Genomic DNA, 16,401 nt, shown 5'->3' with positions numbered 1-16,401 from the left:
GGCTAACGGCTAACATGCTAACTATTATTTCTATGTCACTAGTGACTTGAAACAAATTTAGGACGATAAGAGACGGGTTGAAATAAACCGAAATTTCCCTTTAAGGGAGACCAACGGCCATTTTTTGAAATAATAGATATTATTCTGGAGGCTATAAAACATGATGGTAAAAATACTGCAACCTGCTTTTGTACATGCATATTCCGAGGGCACACAAGGAAGCAACTAGGTGGCAGCATCATCACAGTAAACCGTATCTGCCTGCCAGTGGCGATATGAACATCTGAAAAAGTATAGAATTTCAACGCTTGCAACATAAATAAACATGGTGTCACTTTTGAATCTGTTTTATGTTAGCATAAACACTGTGAGACAGAGAAAACAATTATATTTTAGGCAAGTGCTGTCCATTGGAACAGAGAAATCCAAAGCGTCAACCCTTTATCTAACACGAAAGTGCCAAAAACTGCAGTTCCTTAAATGGCCACTTGAGGCTGGCTCCAAAAGCAGATCTGCCCCTATAGACCCCCATGTTACAATGCCAAACTTTACAGCAGAAATAAACATGTCTACAGCCTAATACATAAAATGGTTTTGATCTCTGTAGCTGATTTTTGCATTCAATTTAACTGCACGAGTAGTGAATTTTTATATAACTCACCCCTTTAAATTTTAGTAAGGCTTAACGTCTGTTATTTTTATATAATCTGTGAGAAATCCACTGGAAGGGAGCAGCTAGCTTTTTGTCTCAAGTCAGGAACAAGGGGGTCGCCCCCCCCTATTAAATTGGATGCTGTTACAAAACACAGCATCAGGGATGTGTCTGATTCATAAACCAATTTGGTATGAGTTAGGAATCAGTTCATTTGATGGAAAAACACAGTCCTAAGTGCACTGGGGGCTCAAAGTGTCCCTTAATATCAGTATGCAATACAAAAAATTATACTGCAGCGTCACATCCAGTATTATATCAACTCAAGCTGCCACTTTAATGTATTTTCCTTAAAAAAAAAAAAAAAAAAAAAAAAAGAGTCATTTCAGTGATTAAAATCGAGAGAAAAAAATAAATGACATCTGTTCAGCTTTCAAGGACAAAATTGTATACAGTGCAAGCTGAGCAAAAGTCTGTAATGCTATTACTTGTTTTAATTTGAATTAATGCCTCCTGGTTTACAGTCACGTCACCACTTATGATTTTACATTTGAGGAAAAGTAATTTTGATGTTACATGATATACATGAACATATGCTCATTAGATTTTGACAAAAATTGTCCAATAGTTGTATGGGAGAAAACATGCCAAAAAATAAATTTTAATTTAAGCAATACGTTGCAGTCGAACAGATGTGCATAACTTTTTGCCTATTTCAGCACTCAAGTATTGGTATTTAGTCTTGAAATTGACTTGGACCCAGCTAAGATGGTCTTGACATACCCTTAGGTACAGTTCAGCAATGTGAGAGTGTAAGTATACTATTCACACACACACACAGTACACACAAGCACATTAGGGATCTCACTTGCAGGGCAGGAATAGCCAGAACATGATGTTCACTAAAACAGGATACTGCCCCGACATCTATATGTTGAAAGTTTAGGAATTAGTTTTGTGTAGGAGGAACATGTAGGAGCATGTAGCAAGAACATACAGTGTTGGGTTTGGTGTATGTTTATTGCGACATAGACTCATGTATAGTACATCCAAAAAGTTTGTATTTTAATTAAGAACAACTCTGTCTTTTTCTAAGGTTGACAGGTCAGCTGATCACTGTTAAAATACAGATAGGTGGGACGTAGTGGGGATTTAGTTTGCTGTCCATCACTTCTTGTGCAATATCTCAAGCCCTGTGTGTTCATCAGTGTCCAGAAATCATGCAACATCATTTTAAATGCCATATATATATATATGTGTGACTCTTTCATTTATTTATTTAAATATTCTCTACTATAGCTGGACCAAGATTGGATTTTCAGGCTGGTGCTGATATTGATATCTAGCTTTAAAAAATATGATAACCCTGCGGTAATTCTTTAAGCATTAACACAACATAAACATACAATGTTAATACGGATCTCTCTGGGGTTTTTTTTACTGTGAACAAGATACAGGACCTTTTTACAGTTAAAAAATAACTCCGTACTCTCTTGTGGACAAACAGCGACAAAATACATCTGCGATAAGCTAATATCTGCCCATTTATAGGTCTAGCTCTACTATATACTATTATCATTTCATGTAACATGCCAGTGATTTGACTTTTCATCCCAAAATAAAAAAAAAATATTTTTCCTCTTACCTGTTGGGCTGATAATCCATGTAGACTGTTTTGGTGTGAGTTGCTGCTATGAGTCTTGGAGATATCTGCCGTGGAGATTCTGTCTTCTCTTCAGTATAATGGCACTCAGCTTGTGGTGCTAAAGTGCCAAAAAATACATTTGACAACTCAACGACAAAGTGTGCATCTACTCATGGACGAGAGGCTTGTGCTTGTGGCAGCGTCGGATATAAACATTAATGGCGTCCTCTTCGGCTGAACATACATTAGCTAGCTCAGTTGTGTTAGGTGAGCTAGCAGTAGATATACGCTTCCTTCTGCGCAGTGATACAGTTGGCAGGTGTAGTTCGGAAGAAAGAAAATAGTTCCTATATAAAACTGCTCACAACAGGGTTAGATTATCTTGTGTTACCTGGTCCTGATTTCTGAAAAGAGACTTTGATGTTGAGTTTTTCAGATGTATTTTTTTGGTGCCTTGAGCACCACAAGTCGAGTGTCATCTAGGTCCATTATATTCTAGAGAAGGCAGATATCTCCACAGCCGGTATCTCTAACATTCGGCAACTCGCACCCAAATAATCTAGATTGATAAATAGCACTACAGGTAAGAGGGAAAATATGGATTTTGGATTTTGGGGTGAACTGTCCCTTTAAGGTTAGCTGTTCTCTAATTGCCTTGACTCCCATCCACATTTTATCATGTTTGTACTCCATTGTTTTTCAGTGGGAAACATCATTTTGTTCAAAAGATTACAGAAATGATTTGACACTTGGTAGAGACAGTGATATATCTACTCTGGCTGAACAGACACAACAAAGAGGGCCACCTACAGAAAGTCAAACTCCATTAAGTGAATCGTGATTGTAGTTTGACGCGTAGAATAGCAATAACTTCCCTGACAGACACCAGCAGCTGTTCGGTGTCTTACACTCTGTTTATCAATGCCTGTGTTGTTTACAAACTGACAGGAGGTGATGTGTGTTTTATGAGAGTTGACCAGGTAAACACATGGGACGACCACCAACTTTATCCATCTCACGCCTTAAACACAAACCAGTGAACCTGTGACTCCTAGGACGTTAATCAAAAGTTATTGTTATCATAACATGCTGTTTTTTTCTTTCCCATGGTTCCAGTTGTGTACAGACACGTTACAAAGCAAAGCAAAACAAAGCACTTACTTCATTCAAGTTACTTCATCCATTTTGAAGGTTCAAGGTTTTTCCTTTCATGCTTTAACACAGTGCTGTTTACTGTTATATACTGTAAAGTGCTGGTGTTAAAGATCGATCGCAGGGCAAGGCAACACACCTCAAGACATAAAGATAGAGAAAAATTAAACCTAAATAGACACAAACCTATTTATGTTCATAAAGCTTTTGGCTGCGTCAAGTGTAATTTCTGACTATGTAATATAGAGTTGGTGCAATTAAGCAGAAAAACGAATCGAATCTTTGCCTTTTTTTTTTTCCATCAGTAAATGATTGCTGAGAGAACATTTACCCAAGACAACCTTTATGTTGAGATCATACTGTAGATACAAAGTTTCATATTAATGATCTTCATTTATTCCACAGTTGAATTTTGTTTTATTCACTCATAACTCGCAATGAAGACCATCCGTCAAACGTCTGCTCAGAACATAAAAAATGCAAAAATTTTATGTTAATGAAGTTGAACGCTGCTTGCTGAGGAGTAATCAATGTGTTTTGACCATTCCCTCTCCATAGATCCACAGACACTGAGTTATGTATTATTATGAGTAAATACATCAGCTCCTGTCTGCTTTGCTGCTGCCTGTCCTCGTGGTCAGAGAAAGTGTGCTTTATCTCTGGATGCTGCCGTCTTTGCTTATTGGTTAATCTTGTTCAAATTAACTGAATGTAGTTCTTGGAGGTCTCCCACCACTAGCTTTGATTCACCACTTCTCTTCCCTTTGAGGCTGTCCATCCATCTGAAAAATTTAGAATGACACTGAGCCTGTTTGATATTTCAAAAGGTATTTCATTTTACTGTAAGTCCTTTTTAGCCACATACTAAAAAACCTGTACTCACTTTCTGCCGTCTTGAACTTTAAAAAGTTGTGATTTTCTTTTAAACCAAATTAAAATAAACTGTGGACAGATGGGTTTTTTTTCCAGGAAAAATTCAAAAGCAAAACTGTATTTTGATTGATTGTGACCCAAAAGTCCAAGAACCATGGATGGATTTCTTAACAAGCCTGCCGGGCACAGGCCCAGGGGCCTCCTGTCCTTCACCTGCAAATTGTCACTCAAATTAACTCCTGCTGACCAGAAAGACACAGGAAAAATACCACAAAGAGATGCAAAGGAACTGCAAAGAGTCACAGAATAACTGCAAAATGGGGCAAAACGACCAAGTAAGACACAATATAACCTCAAAGAGACAAAATAACTACACAACAGGAGAAAACCACCAAATAAAGACATAAAATAGCCTCAAAGAGGCACAAAATAACTATTAAACAGGGAAAAATGATGAAAAAAAGGACAAAATAACTTCAAAGAGACAAAAAATAACAACGAAAGAACGAAAAAAGACATAAAATAACCTCAAAAAGACAAAAGACAAAAGATAACTAGCAAAAGGGGGAAAAATGACCAAAAAAGACACAAAATAATGTCAGAGACCCAAAAAAAACTACAAAATGGGGGAATATTAAATAAGACACAAAGTAACCTCAACGGGACAAAATAACTGCACAACAGGGGAAAACCGCCAAATAAAGACTCACAATATAACTACAAAAAGGGGAAATATGATGAAAAGAAGACATAAAATAACCTCAAAGAGACAAAAAAAAACTCTCTAAAGGGGAAAATGACCCAAAAAAGCCCACAAAATATCCTCAAAAAGACAAAATAACTACAAAACAATGAAAAATGGTGAAAAAAAGACACTAAATATCCTCAAAAAAATAAAATAACTACAAAACAGGGAAAAATTACCCAAAAAGACACAAAATATCCTCAGAGAGAGACAAAATAACTACACAACAGGAGAAAACCACCAAATAAAGACATAAAATAACCTCAAAGGGACAAAAAATAAATACCAAAAGGGGAAAAATGACAAATAAAACCCCACAAAATATCCTCAAAAAGACACAAAATTACTACAAAACAGAGAAATATTGCCAAAAAAGACAAAATAACCTCAAAGAAACAAAAAATAACCACAAAAAGGGGGAAAAAAATGAGACAGAATATCTTCAAGGAGTAGGAAAGAAGATTGTGATTGAGTATAAAAAGAGCTTGTTATTTGAGACGAGGTGTGCAGGAAATGAATATATGTTCACTGTAATCCAAAATTATTAAGATAATGTAAGGTTAAAACGTTGATCTGCTTGGTGGGAGTTTTTTAATTACCTTTCATTGGCCTGTGAGCAGCTTTCTAGCTGTCTGGTTTGTCAGGTTTTCCAGTTCCCTCTTTCGACTTGGTGGTGCTAGCGACCCACTACAATCGATAGAAATGCTCAGAGAATGGCCTCAGAAGAAAACCAAGGCCCTCCCACCTCATTTCAAAGTGTCCTCTGAGATTTGAAAGCTTGGCAGAGAGGCATCCATCTCCGTCCTCCTTTACTGTAGACAACTGTGAAAGATTTCGGCCGCTCTGTATAAATCTGAGGCTCGTTCGCAGCTGAAACTTCCCTTTCCTCTTGAATATGCTTATTTTTTAAAAGAAATTGTTGATATTGCCTGACACAAACTTTCTTTTTGGGCATTAAATGTTTGCTTTATCCTTTTTCCTTTTCTCTCAGATGTAAAGGAAAAAAGGTGCTTCCCTAAAATCCTCACTGTATAACCAAGGGTGAAAGCTGTTTTGTCCTTTTGGAAGGGATTCATTTCCACATGAAAGGGGAAGTTCTGTCCAATCCCTTTATACATGTCCGTTTAGTTTGCCGAACACAATACCAGACTAACAAAAGGCAATAGCCTTTACAGTGTGAATATAATGCTCTGCACATATACAGAGCGTGCATCTATTGTTACATTTGCTTTTTAAGAGACATCAAACAAGACAAGACACAGTTTTGAACGCATCAGACTCGCTGTCTGACCCCTTGGGGACAAATTCCTGCATGCACAGGAAGAGTATGGGAGTGTATGTATAATTTGTCAGTGTTGCTTTTTTATAATGTCCACCGGCCTCTGTGTCCCCGTGGTGTGGCCCATCTGTTTTCTCTGCTGATAGTGAACATGTGTAAAACATACGGCGCTGAAGAAAGATATGGGGCTTTTATTCTTTAATGTATGCTATGCTCTTGGGCTTCAATGGTGAAGTTTCTGGTTCATGTTTTGTGTATTCAGGCACGCTCCCTGCAAGCTGTAGGTAGCCCGGGAAGCAAATGCAGCAAATAATAGGGTGGTATCTTGCTGCATTTAATTTTAGTGACTATTCCTGACTTTAATCTGCGAGGCTAAAAAAAGCAGCCGCACTACAGGATGCATGAATCAAGCACTGCATGTTCATACTGATAAAACTGTATTCTGTTTGGAAACTCTATCATCAATCTATAACTTGTCTGTGGGCCATTTGTTTGATACAAAGCATTTTTTTGTGTGTTGAATCCTTAAATCTCCATCTTATTCAAGTTCTAGTTTCAGATTCCCTTTAATGCTCTTTTCATCATGCAAAACACAGTTGTTTACTGTATGCACACCCATCACACCGTGCTTTAGTCTTTGAATTTGGATGTTGAAAGTGACTGGCCTCCAATAGAGGGCACAGTTGACTGCATGGACGCGCACTGTGTGTGACTGAGAGAAACTAAAGCCTTTGCCGAAGGTCTCAGAAGAAAAAGGAAATCAGTATCAAGGATGCAAACTGAAGGCGAGTTGTAGTGAGGGAACTTTTTGTTTTTTTAAACAGAATGAGCTATTTTTCTTTGGTTCAAGAAAGTGAAGGACTGTTAATCTATCATTAACCCTCTGGTGTACCAAACTTAAAAGAACCTTCATGTGCATAAAATGTGTGAATATGTTGCTTAGTAACTAACTTCCATGTACAGTCTCTCTGAAAAGCCCCCAAGAATATTACAGAAGAGGGAAAAAAAGTAGTTTGACTTGAAGTAGAGGAAAGGGTGGAAGTAGGAGGGGTATTGGATTCAGCAGCCCTTACAAGAATTCCTCTCCTTTTTTATGTCCTTTCTTTCTTTCCCCTCTTTTTTTCCATGCCCTTGACTGAAGATTGAATGGCAGAGTTGGAGATAGATTGTTGGGCAGTTGCCTTTCATGCAGATAATGCCATTTGATGGAGGCAAGTTTTTGATGTGCTCCGGGTATAATAGAAGAATCAAGCATCGAAGGCCAGGGCTGATTTTGCTTGGAGAAAAGCTGTCCTCAGTGATAACTTCATCACTGCATGTGGTCGGACGTGGGCTAAATTCAGGAAGGGGATTAAAAAAAAAACTGCCCAGTCAGAGCTGCAGTTGTTGGCCCCCTATTGAGCCATGGGGCCTGCAGACCATAGCTTGAAGGTCTGTGATCTACCATTGGTATTGTTAGTCTTTCTCTCTTCTCTCTCCCTCAGAACCAAAACGACTCTGCCTCAAAATGCCTTTCTAGTGGGATTAGTGGGCTGTTCCTTTTGTAATTAATGAAACTCTGCTTTCCGCGGTCTATCCTCTAAATGTTATCATTGAAGCCTATGAGATAGGGTCTCATATGTTTTCTTCAATCACAAAGCTAATTCAAAGTAAATGTGGTTTTCGGTTTAAGACCAGGGACGGAAAATGGCCGGAAGGCAAGTGTACTTATCTCTGCAACCCGAGCTCATCAAGATGAAGTTTTCACACTTACGAAACACTGAAGAACTTCAACTGTGTGTATGAAATCAGCCAATCAAAAACCCTCAAAGCATGCTAATATTCTGTTGGTATGTTAATGTGAAAGGCGTCGGGGACAAAATCTGAAACTGATGTGCATCAGAATAACATTTATTATTGGTCTGACTTGATAGACCCATGGATGGATTTCTTAACAAGCCTCCCGGGCACAGGCCCAGGGCCCTCCCTGTCCTTCACCTGCAAATTGTCACTCAAATTAACACATGCTGACAAGCGAGAGACACAGAAAGACCTCAAGGAGATGCAAAGGAACTGCAAAGTGTCACAAAATAACTACAAAAGCAGAGAAATGACCTTTAAAAGACACCAAATAATCTCAGGGACACTAAATAACTACTAAAGGAAACAAAACAAACAAAAAAGATGCAAAAAACCCCAGACACACACAATAAACGACCATAAAAGACACAAAATAACGACAAAAAGAGGGGAAAAAAATATTAACCTCAATGAGACACAAAATATCTACCACAACGGAGAAACACGACCAAAAAAACAAAACTTAAAATACCGTCAAAGAGACACAAAATAACTTCCAAACAGGCAAAAACAACTAAAAAAAGACACAAAATAATGTCAAAGAGCCACGAGTTCACAACAAAACAGGGGAAATAACCTCACAGAGACACACAATAACTACAAAACAAAAAATAAAATACCAAAAAAGACACAGAATAATCTCAGAGATGTAAAATAACTACTAATTTGGAGGAACACAACCAAAAAAGACAGAAAATAACGTCAAAGAGACAAAATAACTACAAAACAGAAGAAAAAACATCTAAAAAAGACACAACATAATGTCAGAGACACAAAATACCAACAAAATGGGCAAAAACTACCAAAAAGACACAAAACAACCTCAGAGAAACCCAAAATAACTACAAAACAAGGAAAAAAGTAAAAATAGACACAAAATAACCTTAGAGACTGGAATAACTACAAAATGGGGAAAATGACCAAATAAAGACACATAATAACCTTCATGAGAAACAAAATAACAACAAAGCAGGAACAAAAATGACCAAACAAAGACACAAAACAACCTCAGAGACGTAAAATGAACTCAAAAAGACCCCAAACCACAAACAGATGCATAGCGACAACAAAGAGACACAAACAACAACAGGAGAAAAAGAGGCTTAACCACCACAATGTGTGTATTTTGCGCCTGTGTAGGAGAGGTGGTGGGGCCTTTTGCATACCCGTGCCCAGGGCCCAATGTGTCATAATCCGCCCCTGAACAGAACTGAATTTGTGCATATTTATTGCGCACCCCTGCTGCAGCGGATCAATTCCACTACAGATGGTGGATGGAGCAAAACAATATGAATCAAGCTTTATTCGACAGCTAGCGTAGAATGGCAACATTTTAATTTGAACAAGTCGTTTAGGCCTCGTTGTTTATGTAACAGTTTAATTAACAGCTTGAATAACCCTTAGCTGCTAGTCTTCTGTGAGAAATAACACATTTATTTACATCAGTCTGCCTTTCCCTTTTTTCCTTCCCTTTGTCAGACTGAAGGTGAGAAATTTGAGCTTTGAGAATTGGCCAATTATATGGCAGCGCGCGACCATACATATAGGTGAGCTTAATGAACAGCTTCCCAATACAAAAGAGAGGAGAGGAGGAGAGGAGGCAGGTAGAGGATGCTGGAGCTCACTGCTACATGTTGTATTTATGCAGGTGTTTTTCTAGACTATAACTGACTGCAAACTTGAACTTATTTTGGAGGTGTTAAAAACGGATGAAGGGTCCTTTAAAATATAGTATTTTTTCTGATGATGGACCTAATTTTGCTCACGCGCGCATCGCTTTGCATGTTGCACACGGGCTGGAGGTCATAGTTGACCCTCCTTCATGTTTACGGCCTGCACCTCTACACCGGTGCTGATAGGCAGACCAGAGGCGACGCCGAGGAAAGCGACGGGATGCGCAGTTTATCAGCTGACAAGTGCATATCGGACAAAAGAGCAGCTGAGCGGCTGGTGAGCCTCCGCATCCGAGAGTGAGTTTTCTTTAAAATAAAAAACATCCTGCACTGCTGGCGGGCGACAGGAAACATAACTGTGTTACCTCCTGGAAAAAAGGGGACAACTGCATTGTTGGAAGTACTGGCTGAGCTGAGCCACGGGGAAAGATTTCTGAGCAGAGACACGTTTCACACGGAGCTGGCAGCTGAAGCTCCTCCTGACACTACAACGCAGCAGCAGCAACAACATCCCTCGCACGAGTCCACTATTCCGACTCGTGCGCGATCGGTGTCGACGCCAGCCAAGACGTTTCTCTGGAAATTTTGTGAAAGAGGTGTCCGCGAAGAAATTTCAACTGTGCCAAATTGCACACGCGGCTATTGTGAGGAAGGCACCGCGACGCACTCTGTGCCCACTGCTGCCTGCAAGTTTGGACTAAAGCGCGCCGCTGGAAGTTTATGTGCCTCTGCCTCGGACGGGCTCGCTGAAGCTCCATGCAGGTCAGTGTGCTGTTTATCCTTTGCTCTAAACGGATGTCACCCTCGTGATTTAAATAAATGGCAGAATCGGTGGTCCATTGCTCAGTAATGGTGTCCAATTTGGTCTGCACGCTCTGTTGCAAGATGTGATGCCGAGACCTGCCGGGCTCCCAGCCCCCTTTTCCTATCAGTACCTTGAATTTTTTTTTTTTTTTTTTTTTTTTTAACTTTGAGTCACACCTTGTGGATTTTAACACAACTGCTGCGTGATGAGCAAGATGCATGTTTCTGAACAGGTCCAATTTTGGGAAAATGCATCATAACCTAAAGTTCAGTAGTTAAAAAGATGCAGTTTGTAAAAGTCAACCACTATGCTTTAGAAAGTATCTGTTTTATTTAGTGCCTCTAAAGATTTTGAAGGTCTTAGGTCTTTTAAATGTTAAAAGAACAAAGCGCAGGCAAAAAAATTAATAGATTTTGCTGCTGCTTTCTGCAGGATACATTGGAAGTCATTTTTTCTCCCTTCAGCCATGACTATAATAACATAATCTTCCTCTCAGTCTCCATCACCTCTCGCCTCAGTGTCCTCCTCAAGACCTCTGACCAAGAGCTGACACGTTGGGATGGCTTTGCTCCAATAAGTGAATCTATCTGCACATAAAATGCTATATAAAAACCCTGAAAGCCTCGCTGGGGTGTCAATCACCTGCAGAGATAACCCCGCTCAATCCACTAATAATTTAAGTGTCCAAGTGCTTACACACACACTTGCTAAACTGAACCAAATCTGTGGTTTCGGCCTCAGGTGCAGGAGGTGGAGGAATTTCATCAGAGCCTCTGAATTCAAAAGAGGCCTCTAGAAAGGTTGTGTTTGCCATAGGGATTCAAAGCCTCTTGGGTCAGACTTGCGCTTGCAGAAGCCGCAACTTTTGGGTTGTATTTTCTGCATTAGCAGAGAAGGGCGGTTGCCTGACAACCAATATGCAGTGTGTAATTTGATTTTGTGTTTTCATAGTAGTACAATTTGAGGAGCTTTAGGAAGTGCTGTTAATTAAACAAGACATCAGCTGGGTTAATTTCCTCCTTTTATTGTATCTCAGATGGTAACTTGTCTCAGTGCTTGGCAAGAGCCAGAGAGGAACGTTGATCTGATTTCACTGTGGCATGGATCAGGCTATACGCAATCTGCAAAACACACGCATTGGAGTCCACATGATAGCCCAGAAGGACAAGTATATCTGTCCAGCTAAATTGATTTATGGCTACGGTCCCGAGTGCTATTGAGGAACTGCAGCAGTCGAGGCAAATCATAACGCATACTTCCATTATCATGGACAAAATGGCGTTTTGAGAGATGAAAGTGGCAAGTGTGTTGTGAAAAATTTGTTTTGAAGTGATCGATATTCTCCTAATCTTCCGCCTTTGGCTGTGTCGAGGGTCACATAAGAACTAAAACAACGGCTTCAAACTACCAGAGTAACAGTCTGTCTTCCTTGTGCAAGCCTGTAAAGGCATTAGAGTGACACTTATTGGGTGATATTGAACATGTGGTTTTGTAGCAGGGCACCAGAACATGAGTACAGCTATCCCTTTTTTTCCCCAAGGCATGTACATTAATTTAAAGTGACTTTCCTGAATCAGACATCACAATCTATGGCAACAATGTTCTGGTGACTGCCAGAGAAGTCTAATAAATGAAGTGTGTTGTGCACTTTTAGGAAGCACCGTTGCAGTAAGAACAGTGTTGTAGTGACATAAGGCTATAGCTAGACATATTTTGCACAGTGAAAAGTAAAGCTGCAGTAGTCAACTAGTCAGACGAAAGAAAATAGACTATTTTGATAATCGATTAATCAATTCATTCAAGCAAACATGTCAAACATATGCCGGTTCCAGCTACTTAAATATGAGAATTTGCTGCTTTTCTTTGTCATTTATGATAATAAATGAAGAGTCTTTGGGTTTGAGACTGTTATTTGGACAAAAGAAGCAATTTGAAGACATTATTTTGTGCTGTGGGAAACTGTGACGGGCACACATTTTATAGACTAAAGGATTTATTGATTAATCATGAAAATAATCGTCAGAATAATCGATAATGAAAATAACTGTTAGTTGCAGCCCAAATTGAAAGAAATAACTCACTAGTTGTGGTATACACTGTGGCAGACAATTGCACATCTAGCACTGAGATATGTAGTGCTGTGACCCCTTATTGAGGCTTAAGCCTGATTCCTCATCTTCAAACTTCATTGCTCTTTAATCCCACAAATCAAAGCAGGTGACTACAATTTCTGAAGCAGCCAAGAGAAGGAAATACTCTTTTTTTTACTACGCTTGGAGTTTAACATCATCTAATTACTTCAGAAATATTAGAAGAGCTGTGTACACAACACTGCCACTCCATGTTCCTATGCTTAAGTAATTTCCCCTTTCATTATTCCTGTGGAGAATTTAATATTCTGTGTGATGAGAACTGCCTCCTTTAGGAATAATGCCGGCTTGAACACTGGCCCTAAACAGTTTTATAGATCGTTAAGGGGCGATCAAGATGACTTCTCTCCCTCTGTAAAAATAACTCCTCTCAGATCTGAGAGATATGGAGGGAGAGTTGATGCACGGCCCCGCGCCTATAATATCTCACCTTATTACTTGTTGATGCCGACAGTGGCTCAGAAGATGACCTTATGAATTATAACATTTGATATGGCAAACAGCGTGGCCGAGTCGCCTGTTTCAACACATCAGAGCAAACACGTGAAGGTTAATGCAGCCTGACAAACTACCCACAGTTCCCTGGGCTCGACGGATCGGTTCCATGTCATATTTACTTTACATAATTGCTGCCCTCTAATCTGTTACTATTAACACACAGCCTGCCTGGCTATTGTCTGCTGCACTCTCTTTCACCTGTTTTCTCTCTCTGTACATTTTCCCTTTCCTCCCCCGAGACTGGCCAGACATCATGATAAATAGTTGGTGTGAAAGTAAAGCATGCCGTGATGCATTTAGGATCTTGGAGCACTTTAAAGAAACCAGGAAGGCGAAGGCTCCATCGGGCGGACAGACTTGCATATTTGCTTTTAATGACCTTAAATCCGAGGATTATTTGGGTTTGGCACAGCGATGTGACACTTGCGGCAAAGTTTAGCCTGGAAAAAAAAATGTTTTTCCTGCAAGTTGCCAAATTATTGCTGAAAGTCACCCGAGGATTTGGGGGGAGGGGATTGCGTGCTCTTGAAATGTGCTTAGAGTAGGGATATTTAGTGACAGCACTTGATGCATTACCACTGTGGTCCTTAACTACATTGTATGCTGCATGAGAGAAAAAAAAAACATGGTATGGATGCGAGCGGTTTTAGGACTGTATGTGCTTTATGTTGTGTTTGAAGTCATATCAGTGTGTTTTGATATATAACAGATTTGTATTCTTTCCCCCAATTCATAAACATCTTTTATTAAATTAAAATATGGCTGCCTCAAAGAGCTTAAGTAATGCTTACGAATATAAATAGCGTTTTCTATTAACCTAAAGATGGATTTACATAGTATTTTCCATCTCGAATATTTGCTGTGGATAATGTGATACCTGCCATTGCATTTTGATTTGAAAGGAGAGAGCGGCATTCTCAAGGGAACAGCTACTGTACTTGCCTCATGGCTATTGTAGACTCACTGCATGACCTAATGTGTTGTGCATAACATAAATTGATTCCTGCATCTCATTGTGCAAATAGCATATGTGAAAATGTTTTCGTGGTGATGTACGGTGGGGGTTCACGGACAAAACAGCCAGCCCCTGTTAACTGTGGAAGCCTTTCTTTAGCTTAAATCAAGAAAAGCGAAGACTCAAAGCATGACAGCTCTTGGTTTTGTTTTGAGAATTTACCGCTGGCCAAAGTAGCCTGAGATGAAAGCCACCTGCGATTAACCACAGGATGCTGTCCTGCTGGTCCAGCTATGGGAGTCAGCACCGCTTCACTCTGTTGTAACCTACAGATTAACATTTATGGCTCAGCATGCTCTGGTGAACCTTCTGGGCCAAGACCAAGTGGCAAGATTGAGGAGTGGGCCCGACTTTGTAACAGTGCAACTCTCCCTGTGTGCGGCGGGCTGAGCCTGGCGGGGAGAGCCAAACAGAAATGTGCTTAGTTTCTGTCATAGGGAGAACAAAATCGAAATGCATTGTGCTCTCTGCTTGTGAAAATTGCCCTGAGTGACTACCTGTGCGGTTTATAGGTTCAGCGTTTGGGAAATACAGACATTATATTCAAAGTCAGGAAACGTTACATATTTAAAGGACATTACAAGGCAGAGACCTTCTGTCACGAACTACAGCCCGAACAGATTTGCCTTATAAGTCATCATCATGCTTGTCCAGCTCACGTTAGATTTAGGGCTGTACTCGCCTCAGAATTATGTCAGCTGAATCAGATTCGGCTGTTCAATATCAAACTGTTCACTCCTTTTTTTCATATAATTTGAGAGTTTGAACAGGGTTTGGCAGGACGTTCAGGACGTTAATTATACATCAACATTAATGATTACGTATTCTCAGACAAGGACATTTAAACTTAGAGATAGACCTGGTTTTGTGACTACAACAGTTGGACCACCCGTGACAGGCTTACACATAAGCTAGCAAGATGTTTGAAAAAGTCAAGCATCTAGAATAGTTTCAAAATTTACAAAGATGACAACCAAAAAGTCGAGTGCTAGATATGCCAAAGGAAATTGATATATCACAAAACTACAACCAGTTTAGTAAATCACCTGTAAAGTGTAAGTAAGTAACAGGTTAACCGTCTTGAAAAGTATTCTATTTTCTAGCTATTATGGCTAATGTTACCAGGGACCTGGATGCGAACAAAGTGGCATATTGTCATGTTATATTAGGTGCATCAACTGAAAACTGGTGTTTCAAAGAATGACCTCTCAAAGTTTTGATTAATTGCAGATATTTCACACTGAAGCATCCATGCCAAAAAAAATGGTATTGGGATAGCCCTAGAGCTAATGCAGGCTAACTATGCTAGCGACAGATTGGAAATGCACAACAATGTTTTTTTACAGACACAAGATATCACACAAAAGCCAGAGGGTGTCGCATATTAAGTTGCTGTGAGCTGTAAATTCACTACTTCTGAGCGAAGGCAGACGATAATGTTTTCTCGGAGCCTGACCGGGCAAAGCCTCTCTTCCTCCAGGCAGCTGCCTCCGTCTAACTCACTCTCGCTGGGTCTAAGTACATAGGTGCCTTTACCAGAGAGCAGTGTGAAAGCGAGTAGTACTCACCCTGCAGCTAAATCTGGAGAACGAAACGTCCCCAAAAGTACACTGCGCACTGATAAACAAAAAAACAAAACAAAAGAACACAAAAAAATGACTGGTGGACTTGAAGATTCAGTCGACTGAGGGGTCTCTGACTGATGATCCGAATCTTTGACTTTCAGGGGTCAGCCGTAGTTAAATTATGAAGTAGTTTCATTTTTTCCATACTAAAAACTTTCTTTTTCTGCCCTTCATGGTGCCAAAATTCTTGAGATGGATTTCTTTTACAGTTTTCCTACAACTACACAAAGCAATGCTAGCTCTGGAGGAGGTTGCTCAGAATAGCTTTAACCTGACAAGGGCTTCAGGGCTGGTCTTTTGTGGCCTCTGGACAGCCCAGTGGGAAGTTGGGCGTCAGCTATGCCCGTCGATGGAACCGCTTGACGGCCTCAATAATTCTGTTGACGCGACCTCTGTGATGCTGAAAGCCGCGGGTCCGGCGGGTGACGAAGAGCGATGATGTGGACATGT

The 16,401-nt window shown here is 39.9% G+C and overlaps 1 protein-coding gene across 1 annotated transcript in view; it reads left to right on the top strand.

The window, feature by feature from the left end:
* Nucleotides 1–10,012: 10,012 nt before the first annotated feature.
* Nucleotides 10,013–16,401, top strand: part of si:dkey-237h12.3 (teneurin-3) — a 188,527-nt gene continuing 182,138 nt past the window's right edge. Inside the window, exon 1 of the mRNA XM_050042122.1 lies at nt 10,013–10,620. The gene's annotated coding sequence lies outside the window, so the exon portion shown is untranslated. The remainder of the gene's footprint in view (nt 10,621–16,401) is intronic.

Source organism: Epinephelus moara, chromosome 4 (genome assembly GCF_006386435.1).
Source record: "Epinephelus moara isolate mb chromosome 4, YSFRI_EMoa_1.0, whole genome shotgun sequence".
NCBI classification, from domain to species: Eukaryota; Metazoa; Chordata; class Actinopteri; order Perciformes; family Serranidae; genus Epinephelus; species Epinephelus moara.
The sequence above is the reverse complement of the archived record's forward strand: the minus strand, read 5'-3'. Positions and strand labels throughout refer to the sequence as shown.